Source organism: Sminthopsis crassicaudata, chromosome 6 (genome assembly GCF_048593235.1).
Source record: "Sminthopsis crassicaudata isolate SCR6 chromosome 6, ASM4859323v1, whole genome shotgun sequence".
Taxonomy (NCBI): Eukaryota; Metazoa; Chordata; class Mammalia; order Dasyuromorphia; family Dasyuridae; genus Sminthopsis; species Sminthopsis crassicaudata.
The window spans coordinates 61,760,642-61,772,085 of NC_133622.1; positions in this window are offsets into that span (position 1 = coordinate 61,760,642).

Below are 11,444 nucleotides of genomic sequence, written 5' to 3' on the forward strand. Positions count from 1 at the left end.
AAGAAAGAAAGAAACATTAGAAGGAAGCAAAGAAGGAAAACAAGTATTTCCATGATACTTTTTCTCCTTATTTCCATCAACTTGAACAGAAATAATAAGCTATAAAATGAGTTGAAAACATTGCTTTCTGTTTAACAACTGGCAGATGGAAACACAAATTCAATTCAAATAAACAAGTATCTTTCTACCATCCCTAAGTTCTAGGCAATTTGCTATGAATTTCAGATACAAAAAACAAAAACAGATAAAAATATTCCTTATCCTTAAGTAATTTTTATTCTTATCTTTAATATTTGTATATACTATAAAAGTATCCCCCATAATTTTCAAGACCTGCTGGAGTTATAATATTTAAAATACATGGTTTTATTCTACTCTCACCACCAAGGCCATTAAGATCAGTGTTAAGATCTAAAGTAAAGGTTATGGCAGGGGCGAGCATTTGGATTTGAAAACTGATTGATTTAAAAAAAAAAAAATACATCTGATGGCAAATTCAAGGTAAACAGAAGTCAATAGATATAAATTCAGATTCAAATCCCCAGAACTCAACAGGGTTCACATTTGATCTTGCACTTGGTGGTGGACCAGAGTTTTTAGCAATAATCTTTTCTTCACTCTAGTCATTACGCCAGATTTGCTCAAGTACACTAACGTGGTCCTTAAATCTCATACTATGAAGATTAGGCATATATGTCAAAATGCTAAAGTAATGTTAATATAGATACTTCTTATGAAAATAAGAATTTATCTATTTAGAAAGAAAAAAAATTAACGAATTTTGAAAGGCATAGATCAATGCTGGGTATTTGGGGGGAGGGAGGGATAGCCACAAAATTCTAGGAGACTTTTTAATTCAGACTGAAAAAGAAAAAAAAGAATAAAAAAATAAATAATATTATATACAATTAAAATAAATAATAAAAGGAAAAGTAGCTAAATCTCTCAGGCTCAGAGAAGATAAAATCTCCTAAAATGCTTCTTATATTCAGGTCTGAGAACATAACAAGAAAATAATTTGCCATACATATTAAATGTAATTGGTGTCCTTTGTTTTCCTTTGTATTTATCTTATGTACTAAAAATCCAATTCTGAAAAGGAATTCATGATAACTCTAAAATACAAGAAAAGAATCACCTATTTTAAAAGAAATGACACTATATAGTCAGAAAATTTGAATGTGTAATTGATCCCAACCATTATCAGCAACATTTATGTATTCCTTGAAGACTAAAACTTTGATTTTTGTCTTGCTGATAGTATAAATGCTTCCTGAGTAAATAAATCTTTTATTTCTGAATCTAATTGGTGTGGTGGTTTTTTGCTGTAGGGTTTTTTTGGGTTTTTTTTTTGCATGATATGGTCATTCTCTGACCTGTTTTTGTGACTCAAGAAAGCTTATTGGACTATCAGACGACTATTCATAATTCCTATATTTCTTAGTAGTTTCTTTCTCCTGAAATTGTTCTATAATTATTTACTTATGTGTTTACACATTGTAGACCCCAGTAAAATGTAAGCTATATTCTTTTCTTATTTTCACTGTTGACCCATGGTAACTAGCATAGTTTTTTCTATGTAGTAAATCCTTAATTAATTGAATTGAATAAATGGAATTGAATCATAGAACATATTTAATTTTAACTACTTTTAGAATTCTTAAACATATTTATTTTTCATTCTCATAATATTTGAGGTACTATTTATTATAGAAATGTACACCAGGAAATTACAGTGATATAGTGTATCCTCTCCAATGTTTAGTTATAATTGATATAGATATATGATCTTGAGATCTAATGCAGCACTATATAAAGAGAGTGCTCTCAAAGTCAAAAAGAGCTGGGTCCAAATTCTTGCATCTGACATACTATCCATGTTACCCTGGTCAAATAAGATGTCTCGTTACTGTTCTAGATGTTAACCTACAATAGTCAAATGTATTTCTTCATTAGATGTTTCTATATCAATAAATCATAAATTCAGTCCTTTTTCCTATGTAAATATAGTTGTTAATAATTACAATGTTTTATCCAATATTTTAATCTGTGTTGCTCTCTAATTCCTATGAAGTATATGCCAAATGCAGCCCTACATGACAATTTTATACTTAGGTTTAATTTCCATCTCCAAATGTCACACCCATATGACCTTGGCAAATCCACCCCCATGCCCAAGCAAATTTTATCCACAAAATAGGGAGAAGAGTATTTGGACTACCTATTCAGAGTGTTTTTGAGAAGACAGGCTAATTAATATCAAGTGTTAAGTACCATAATATTGTAAAGTGATGATAGAGTTAACATTATATGGTGTTATCTTTTCTTATTTGTCATTAATTTTTTTGTGTATCCCCCGTTACATAGGCCAACAACTCTTTAAGGTTGGGTAACAATGATTTTGTGAAATCAGAAACTATATTAGCAAAACTACAAAAGTTTCCACACAAATAAAGTGACATCTAAACAATTAGAAAATATCAAGTGTTCTTGGATAACTGGAGCAATTAAAATAAAGATGACAATACTCCCTAAACTAATCTATTTATTTAGTGCTATATCAATCAAACTGCCAAGAAACTGTTTTACTGACCTGGAAAACAATAGTAACAAAATTCATCAGGAAAAACAAAAGGTCAAGAATTTCAAGGTTAATAATGAAAAAAATGCCAATGAAGGTGGCCTAGTTGTACCAGATCAAAAACTATATTATAAAACAGCAGTCATCGAAATCATTTGGTACTGGCTAAGAAATAGATTAATCAATAAGTGGAATAAGTTAAGTTCACAAGACAAAATGGTAAATTGATAATAGTAACCTAGTGTTTGACATACCCAAAGACCCGAGCTTTTGGGATAAGAATTTAGTGTTTGGAAAAAAAAAAAAAAAAAAAAAAAAGGAAAAAAAAACTGCTGGGAAAATTGGAAACTAGCATGGCAAACACTAAGCATTGACCCACATCTAACACCATATACCAAGATAAGGTCATAATGGGCTCGTGATTTTGACATAAAGAATGATATTATAAACAATTTTATGGGACATGATGACTGTATAAATATGCATGCATATATTGGATTTAACATATATTTTTATCATGTTTAACATGTATTGGACTTCTTGCCATCTAGGGGAGGGCATGGAGAAAAAGGACGGGGATTGGACACAGGTTTTTGCAAGGGATAATGTTGAAAAATTGTCCAGGCATATATTTTAAAAAATAAAAAGCTTTCAGAAAAAGATGATTTTGTGCACTCATTTATTTGTCTAATAAACATTTGTTAAACACCTACTATGTATACAGTACAGAGTACATTAGGTGACATGAACAAATACAACAATGAAACTCTCCCTAATCTCAGAGTTTATATTTTATTTGTCATACTTTCCCTGTATTTCCCCAAATACCAGCACTTCACTGAGTATAGAGTAAGAGCTCAATAAATATAAGATACTCTGAATAAAAATCAAATGGTCTTTAATATGATCATAAATTATCATATGAGTGATATGTTAATAAGCATCATCATCTTAGTAATATATGATAATAAAGAACAATCTTTTTTTAAGATTTACAAGTAATTTCTTCACAATCACTATTATCCCCATTTGAGAGTTCAAAAAAACTGAGGCTGATTAGTGGCAGAAGGAGGACTGATCCTCTAGGCCTCTGAATTCAAATCAAATGACATTTTTAAGACACTATAGTGCCATTGTGAAAAAATGGTTTTATGGTTACTATATTTTAATTATTCATTTTATATTTAAAACAATTCACATACAGCATTATACCACATCCTGGATATAATTTCATTTTTTCATTATAAATATTGACACATTCCATTATAAAAAACTCTCAGAAGTCCATTCCATATAAAATTCTTATTGTTTTTCCATTACAGAATTTTATCAGACTTAAGCTTCTTTTCAAAACATACCTTTGATGAGAAAAACTACTTACTTTATTTTTATTAACCATTGTACATTTCTGTTCTTTTATAATTAACTATTTAATTTTTGACTATTTTGTATTTTTCCTTATCTTCAGATCACTTTTAACTTCAATTTCCTTAAATTAGAAAGTATTTTAAGCTTGAAACAAATTGCATTATCCTTCTAACCCTCCATAAACAGGGAATATAAAAATAAAATCTAGTTACATTTTCAACTTCATGAATACAGTTATGAATAGCTAATACATTTATACTTTGATATTTTCCCCTTATTTAAGAGTCATCAGAAATGGAAAGTAGATTCTACTTTTTATAATTTCCTGGTAGTTCTGATGCATGAGAAATATTTGTTGATTTTTTTCTGGTCATTAGATTATCTTCCCCCTTTTTATTTCTAAATTATCCAAATAGTCCAGAATTTATTTCAGTTACTGGAATAAAAAGATGACAAGATAACTGGGAAATTATGTATTTTTAGAAAGTGATTCATCTGTGTGCACTTACAGAATATTTATAAAATGAACACACTAAGATTATTCAAGCTTGCTGATCTGACCAAAATGTCTGATAACACCAACAAGCTTGTTTTACTCTTTTATTATTTTTTTATTCAATTTAATTTTCCAAGGGAAAAGTACTTCAACTATCCCAAGATTCTTCCTACCATCACTAAACATAAATTTAGAGATGATACAAAGATCAATACTTACACAATGTTCTCCAAGCTTTATTTTCACCAAAGGGAGAATGGGATTTGGCATTTTGGGAGACAGGAAAATGAACATTGACAAGAATAGTAACTCCAGCTTAGTTTCACACACACACACACACACACACACACACACACACACACACACACACACACATTTATCACAAGCTTTCCAGTAACATAAAGATGAAAAAAGTGAGAGGGACAGAGGTAGTCTCTCTTTGTATACTCTCAGACTGAAAGGAGTATGTTACCTTACTTACTCCCTAGTGTAGCAACTTCTCTCTGGGAACACAGTAAAGTGGGAATACAGTTTAAACTACAAAACTATTAAACTATAAAATATAACATGTATAAACAATAAAATTTTAAAATGATTAAACTATAAAACTATGAAAATGATACTGTTAGGACTGTGCATTCATGTTAACACAGCATGCAATTTCACCAATCAGTTGAATTTAGTTGAATTCTGGGATACTCTCTTCCAATTAGCTTTTTCCATGTTTTAGCCTTTTTAAAGTATTCTCTTTTATGCCTTACCTCCCAAAAAGGAATACAGCAGTCTATATTGCCTAATAGTGACATATTCCTTAGCAAGATACCCTTTTGTAATGTTCTCCCTCTCCTTTTTTTTTTTTTTTTGGGGGGGGGAGAGGAGGAGGGTGAAGCAATGGCAGTTAAGTGACTTGTCCAGAATCACACAGCTAGGAAGTGCTCTATCCACTGTACCAACTATCTGTGCCTTCCTATCCTTCTTAACTTCCTTCTTCTCTGAATTATCAATTCCTTCTTCAAATTATACCTCTATAAATTTTGAATGTTAGTCAACCAATCATAAATAAATACATTATTAAGTATTAATGCTTTAATGAGCTACACTTCTCAGGTAACATCTTTGCATTTGGAAGACTCAGAAGATATGATAATCTATTATAAGAGGATGTCTAGAAGGATTTGAATTTTAGAGGAAGGATAAAAGAGAGAGTGCAAAAAAAGAGAGAGAAGGAGAGGAGGAAGTGAAAGAAGAGAAGAGGAAGAGGAGGAGGAGGAGAAAGAAGAAAAAGAAAGAAGAAAGAAGGAAGAAGAAAAAAAAAAAAAAAACAATGATGACAGCATGAGAGAGAGACAGAGAAAGACCAGAAGTTAAGTGAAAAATAAATGAAGAAATGTAAGAATGCTTGCATGGAACAGGACTTAAGTACTTTAAGAGTGTTTAATTTATTGTTAAAGGAACTGCATATGAATATCCTCTGTAACATTTAGTATCCCTGTGACTTTGGGAATACATCAGTTCTCAAGGGTTAATTTTTCTCCTCTGTTAAATGAGATTAGATAAGATGGTCCTGCACAAATACATGTATACATACATATATAAACATAAAACATCCACACATATATGTGAACTATGCCACTAAATGATACTCAAGAGAACAATAGCAGCTAAATTCGCATAATCAGTCTTTCTAAATATGCTTTTAATTTAGATTGTTCCCTTCCTTACACATATGTTCTCCATTTTTAGCAAATCTGTAAAAGTGTAAATTAATTTCCATGTATTACATTTTTTGTTAAATGAATGAAATAATTGTATAATTTTTGTCCTCAATGTGATACAGTTTTTCTTGTGTGTTTTAGAGCTAGACAGAAAATAATAATGACTGATGTCAAATGTAGCATGAAGACAAAAAGTTAATAAGATTCTGAAGTAGAACATGGATAAGAACCAAATGTAATATAAATCTCTCACTTATTAGGGCTTATGTAAGAAACTTATGGAAAAGGTCCTACCTTAGTAGAAGCCTATATGCTCGCAGTATTCCAAATTTTCAAAAAATTTATGTACTTAGTACCTTCATATGAAAACCTTAGTGTTAATATTTTCATCATAAAATGGGATAAAAAATCTGTAAAATGCTTCAGTATATTGCCAACAATGACTTGCATGAAGGGATTGGTATAAAATATATCACACAGCTCATACATTATGGTACGGAAGAATCCATCATGTGAGTTAATATGAACATTACTTGAAGTGAGAAACTAGGCAGATTCACTAAATATTACATGGTAGATATAGGATGAAACAGGATCTTATTAGATTAATTGCAAAAGAGAATGTATAGGCATTACAATGATTGGGAAGTTAACTTTTTTTTTTTTTTCTGCCACAAGAAAAAGTTGCATATCATAACAAATACTTTGAGTATTTAAAGGCCCTGGATTATGCCTTAAAAAGTGTGTACACATTTATGTGTTACAGAAAGAAAGACATAGGAGATGTATTTGTCAAATCATGTTTTCACTAAACAGTGTCTCCTTGGCCTCATTTTTGCCCTGTCCATTTCCTGAGAAGTATGGAAAGATAGTAGCAGATGGGAAAAAATACATTTGTTACTCCAAAATTAGTTTTAACTTATGTGCTAGAGTTTGTGATAGAAAACCCACTCATGTCCATCCAGCATAGGAAGGAAGTACCCAATACAAGTACCAGGCCTAGGGCAGTGTGAAGCCACTGTCACCGATAGAGGAAGTTTGGGACAATTTCCTTTTTGCCCTAAGAACAGACTTCAAAATTTAAAATGAGAACAAAAACAAAAAGAAAATTGAACAAATTGAAATGAATGATTGAATGAGACTTCAAGAATCAGTCAAAAAAAAAAAAAAAAAAAAAAAGGAAAAAAATGTAAAATCCCTCATTGGAAAAACAGCTGACCTGGAAAATAGATCCAGGGGAGACAATATAAGAATTATTGAACTTCTTGAAAACCAAGATGAAAAAACCTAGACATCATCTTTTAGGAAACCATCAAGGAAAACTGTCGTGATGTCCTAGAAATAGAAGGTAAAATAGTCATTTAAAGAATTCACTGATCACCTCCTGAAAGAGACTCCAAAGAAAATAATAGCTAAATTTCAGAATTACCAGATCAATATTGCAAGCAGCGAGAAACAATTCAAATATCAAGAAGCCACACTAAGACCTAGCAGCTTCTATTTTAAAGAAATGAAGGGCCTGTAATATGATATTCCAAAGGACTAAGGAACTTGGATTACAGCCAAAAGTCAACTCTCCAGCAAAATGAAGCATTATCTTTCAGGGGAAAAGATGGACATTCAATGAAACAGGTGAATGTCATTCATTTCTGATGAAAAGACCAAGAATATTTGATCTTTACATACAAACTCAAGAGAAGAATAAAAAGATTAAAAGGACAGAAAAAAATTACTATTTCTTTTTAAAGTTAAAAAGTTCACACCTCTAATATGGGAAAATGATGTTTAAATCTTAAGAACTGTATCTCTCTTATGGGCATACTTAAAGGGAACAGTTATAACTTGATTTTATGGTGATAATATAAAAAGGAATTGGAGCAGCTAGGTGGTGCAGTGGATAGAGCACCAGCCTTGAATTCAGGAGGACCCGAGTTCAAATTTGATCTCAGATACTTAACACTTCCTAGCTGTGTGACCCTGAGCAAATCACTTAACCTCAGCCTCAGAAGAAAAACAAAACAAAAAAAAAAGGAATTAAAATTGGAAAGGGGGTTTTATTGAAAAAAAAAGGAAAATTGAGCTAAAATGGGGTAAATTACATCTCATGAAGAGACAAAAAAGACCTATTACATTGAAAGAAAAAGGGATAGTGATGACCATTGTGTGCACCTTGCCCTCAATGGATTTGGCTGAAAGAGAAAATATCAGACAAATTTAGAACACAGAAAAACTCATCTCACCCAGTTGGGAAATAGAAGAGGAAAGGGTAAAGGAAAGAGGGAGCCTAATAGAAGGCAGAACAAATGTAGAATGGGAAAAGGATAACAAAGGGGAAGGGCTGTAAAAGGGGAGTGTTATGGGCCAGAATTCTGAACTTGAAACAAGGATTCTTACAAGGTACTAAGTGGAATCAATGAGACAATGGTTATCTACTTTAGCATGGTGCTTAATAGTTCTCTAAGTTCAGTATGACTGATTTAATCTTACAACAAATAATGGTTTCCTAGTGATATAATGATTGGTTTAAACTAAGTGTAGAGCATATAAGCTGAGAGCCTCAGCTAGTTTCACTCAGAAAGCTAGAGAAGAGGGAGCTAGAAAAGACAAGCACACTGGAAGCTCTCAGAGCCAAGGAGACAGAGATTCATTTCCACCTTCAGTCTGATTCCTGTTGGCAGGCTCTTCTGCATTTTTCCACTGAGATCAAGGCTGTCTGTCTGAAAGGCTCTTCAGAAAGCTGTCCAGCCCTAGGAAGGAGATAATAAAAGATTTGGAATTTAACACTTGGCTACTCTCCTGGTGATTATTGAATTGAAACAAAGGCTGTTCTCAGAGACCCCAAGAAAACCAAACCAGAGAACACTACAGGGGAGAGCTAGTTGAGGAATGTGGTGGTCAGAAGCAAAACATTAAGGTAGAAGAAAATCAGGAAAGAAAAGGGAAAAGCATAATTTGGGGAAAATAAGATGGAGGGAAATACACAGTTAGTAATTTTAAATGTAAATGTAGATGGGATGAATTCTTCAATAAAACAGAAGCTGATAGCAGATTGGATTAAAAGCCAAAGTCCTGTAATATATTATTTACAAGAAACACATTTAAAGCAAAGTGATACATACAGAGTAAAGGTAAAAGACTGGAGCAAAATCTATTATGCTTAAGCTGAAGTCAAAAAAGCAGGGGTAGCAATCCTGATCTCAGATCAAGCAAAAGCAAAAAAGATGTAATTAAAAGAGATTAGGAAATAAACTACATTTTGCTAAAGAGAACCATAGATAATGAAGTAATATCAATACAAATCTTATATGAACTAAGTACTAAAACATCCAAATTCTTAGAGAATTTTAAAAATCTGCAAGAAGAATTAAATGCCAAAACTATACTAGTGTGTGATATCAACCTTGCACTCAGCAATAGATAAATCAAAGTACCAAATAAATATGAAATAAGTAAAGGAGGTAAATAGAATTTTAGAAAACTTAGATATAATAGACTTTTGGAGAAAATTGAATGGAGACAGAAAAGAATTTTTTTTTTCTCTATGGTACATGAGAAAATTGAACACAAATATTGAACATGTATTAGGGCATAAAAATCTCAAAATCAAATGCAGAAAGGTAGAAATACTAAATGATATCCTAAGGAATAAGGGGCAAAGCAAAAAATGATAATTTGTTGATAATTTCATACAAAAAAATGACAATAATGAGACAACATTCAAAAAATTTAGGAGATGCAAGCAAAGCAGTTTTTAGGGAGTTTTATATCTCTAAATGCTTACTTACATAAAATAGAGAAAGAGAAGATCAATGCATGCAACTAAAAGAGCTACAAAAAAGAAAAAAATAAATAAAATCCATAATTAAATACCAAATATGAAATTCTGAAAATAAAAAGAGTGATGAATAAAATTGAAAGTAAAGAAAGCTATTGAGCTAATAAACAAAACTTAGAGGTTTTTTAAATAACAAACAATATAAATGTTTAATTACTTTGATTAGAATAATGAAGTGGAAATTAGAGCAATAATTAGTAGCTATTTTGCCCAATTATAAATTTCTTAACCAGTCCCATTTTAGAAAAAGAAAGTGAAAACTCTATTAATCAATTCCCTAAGAAATAATCTCTAGGCAAAATGGATTTACATGTGAATTCTACCAAACACTTAAAGAACAATTAATTCTACTACTATGCAAACTATTTAGGAAAATAGAGAAAAAGAAGTCCTACCAAATTCTTTCTATGACAAAGAATATGGTTCTGATATTTAAACCAGGTAAAATCAAAACATCAAAAGAATAGCATAGACCAATTTTTCTAATGAATATTGGTGCAAAAGTCTTACATAAAATATAATCAAAAATTGCAGCAAATTGTCCCCAGGATAATACACAGTGACCAAGCAGGATTTATACCAGGTATGAAGGGCTGTTTCAATATTAGGAAAACTATTAGCATAATAGACTATATCAAAAACTAACCAATATCATACAATTGTCTCAATAGATGCAGAAAAAAATTACAAAATCTAACACCTATTCCTATTATCAAAAACAATTGAGCGTACAGGAATAAATTCAGTTGTCATTAAAATGATCAGATCCTTATCATAGCATCTATTGAAACCATCAACAAGCATCATATGCAATGGGGATAAATTAGATCAATTCCCAATAAGATCAGTGATACAATCCAACAGCAAGAGATACAAAGAGAAATTCCATTCAAAATAACAGTCGATAGTATAAAATATTTGGGAATATATCTACCAAAGGAGAGTCAGGAATTATATGAGCAAAATTACAAAACACTTGCCACAAAAATAAAGTCAGATTTAAAGAATTGGAAAGACATTCAGTGTTCTTGGATAGGCCGAGCGAATATAATAAAGATGACAATACTTCCCAAACTAATCTATTTATTTAGTGCTATACCAATCAGACTCCCAAGAAACTATTTTAATGACCTAGAAAAAATAACAACAAAATTCATATGGAGGAATAAAAGGTCGAGAATTGCAAGGGAACTAATGAAAAAAAAAGTCAGAGGAAGGTGGTCTAAGTGTACCTGATTTAAAGCTATATTATAAAGCAACAGTCACCAAAACCATTTGGTATTGGCTAAGAAATAGACTAGTTGATCAGTGGCATAGATTAGGTACACAGGGCAAGACAGTGAATAAAAATAGCAATCAAATCTTTGACAAACCCAAAGATCCCAAATTTTGGGATAAGAATTCATTATTTGACAAAAACTGCTGGGAAAACTGGAAATTAATATGGCA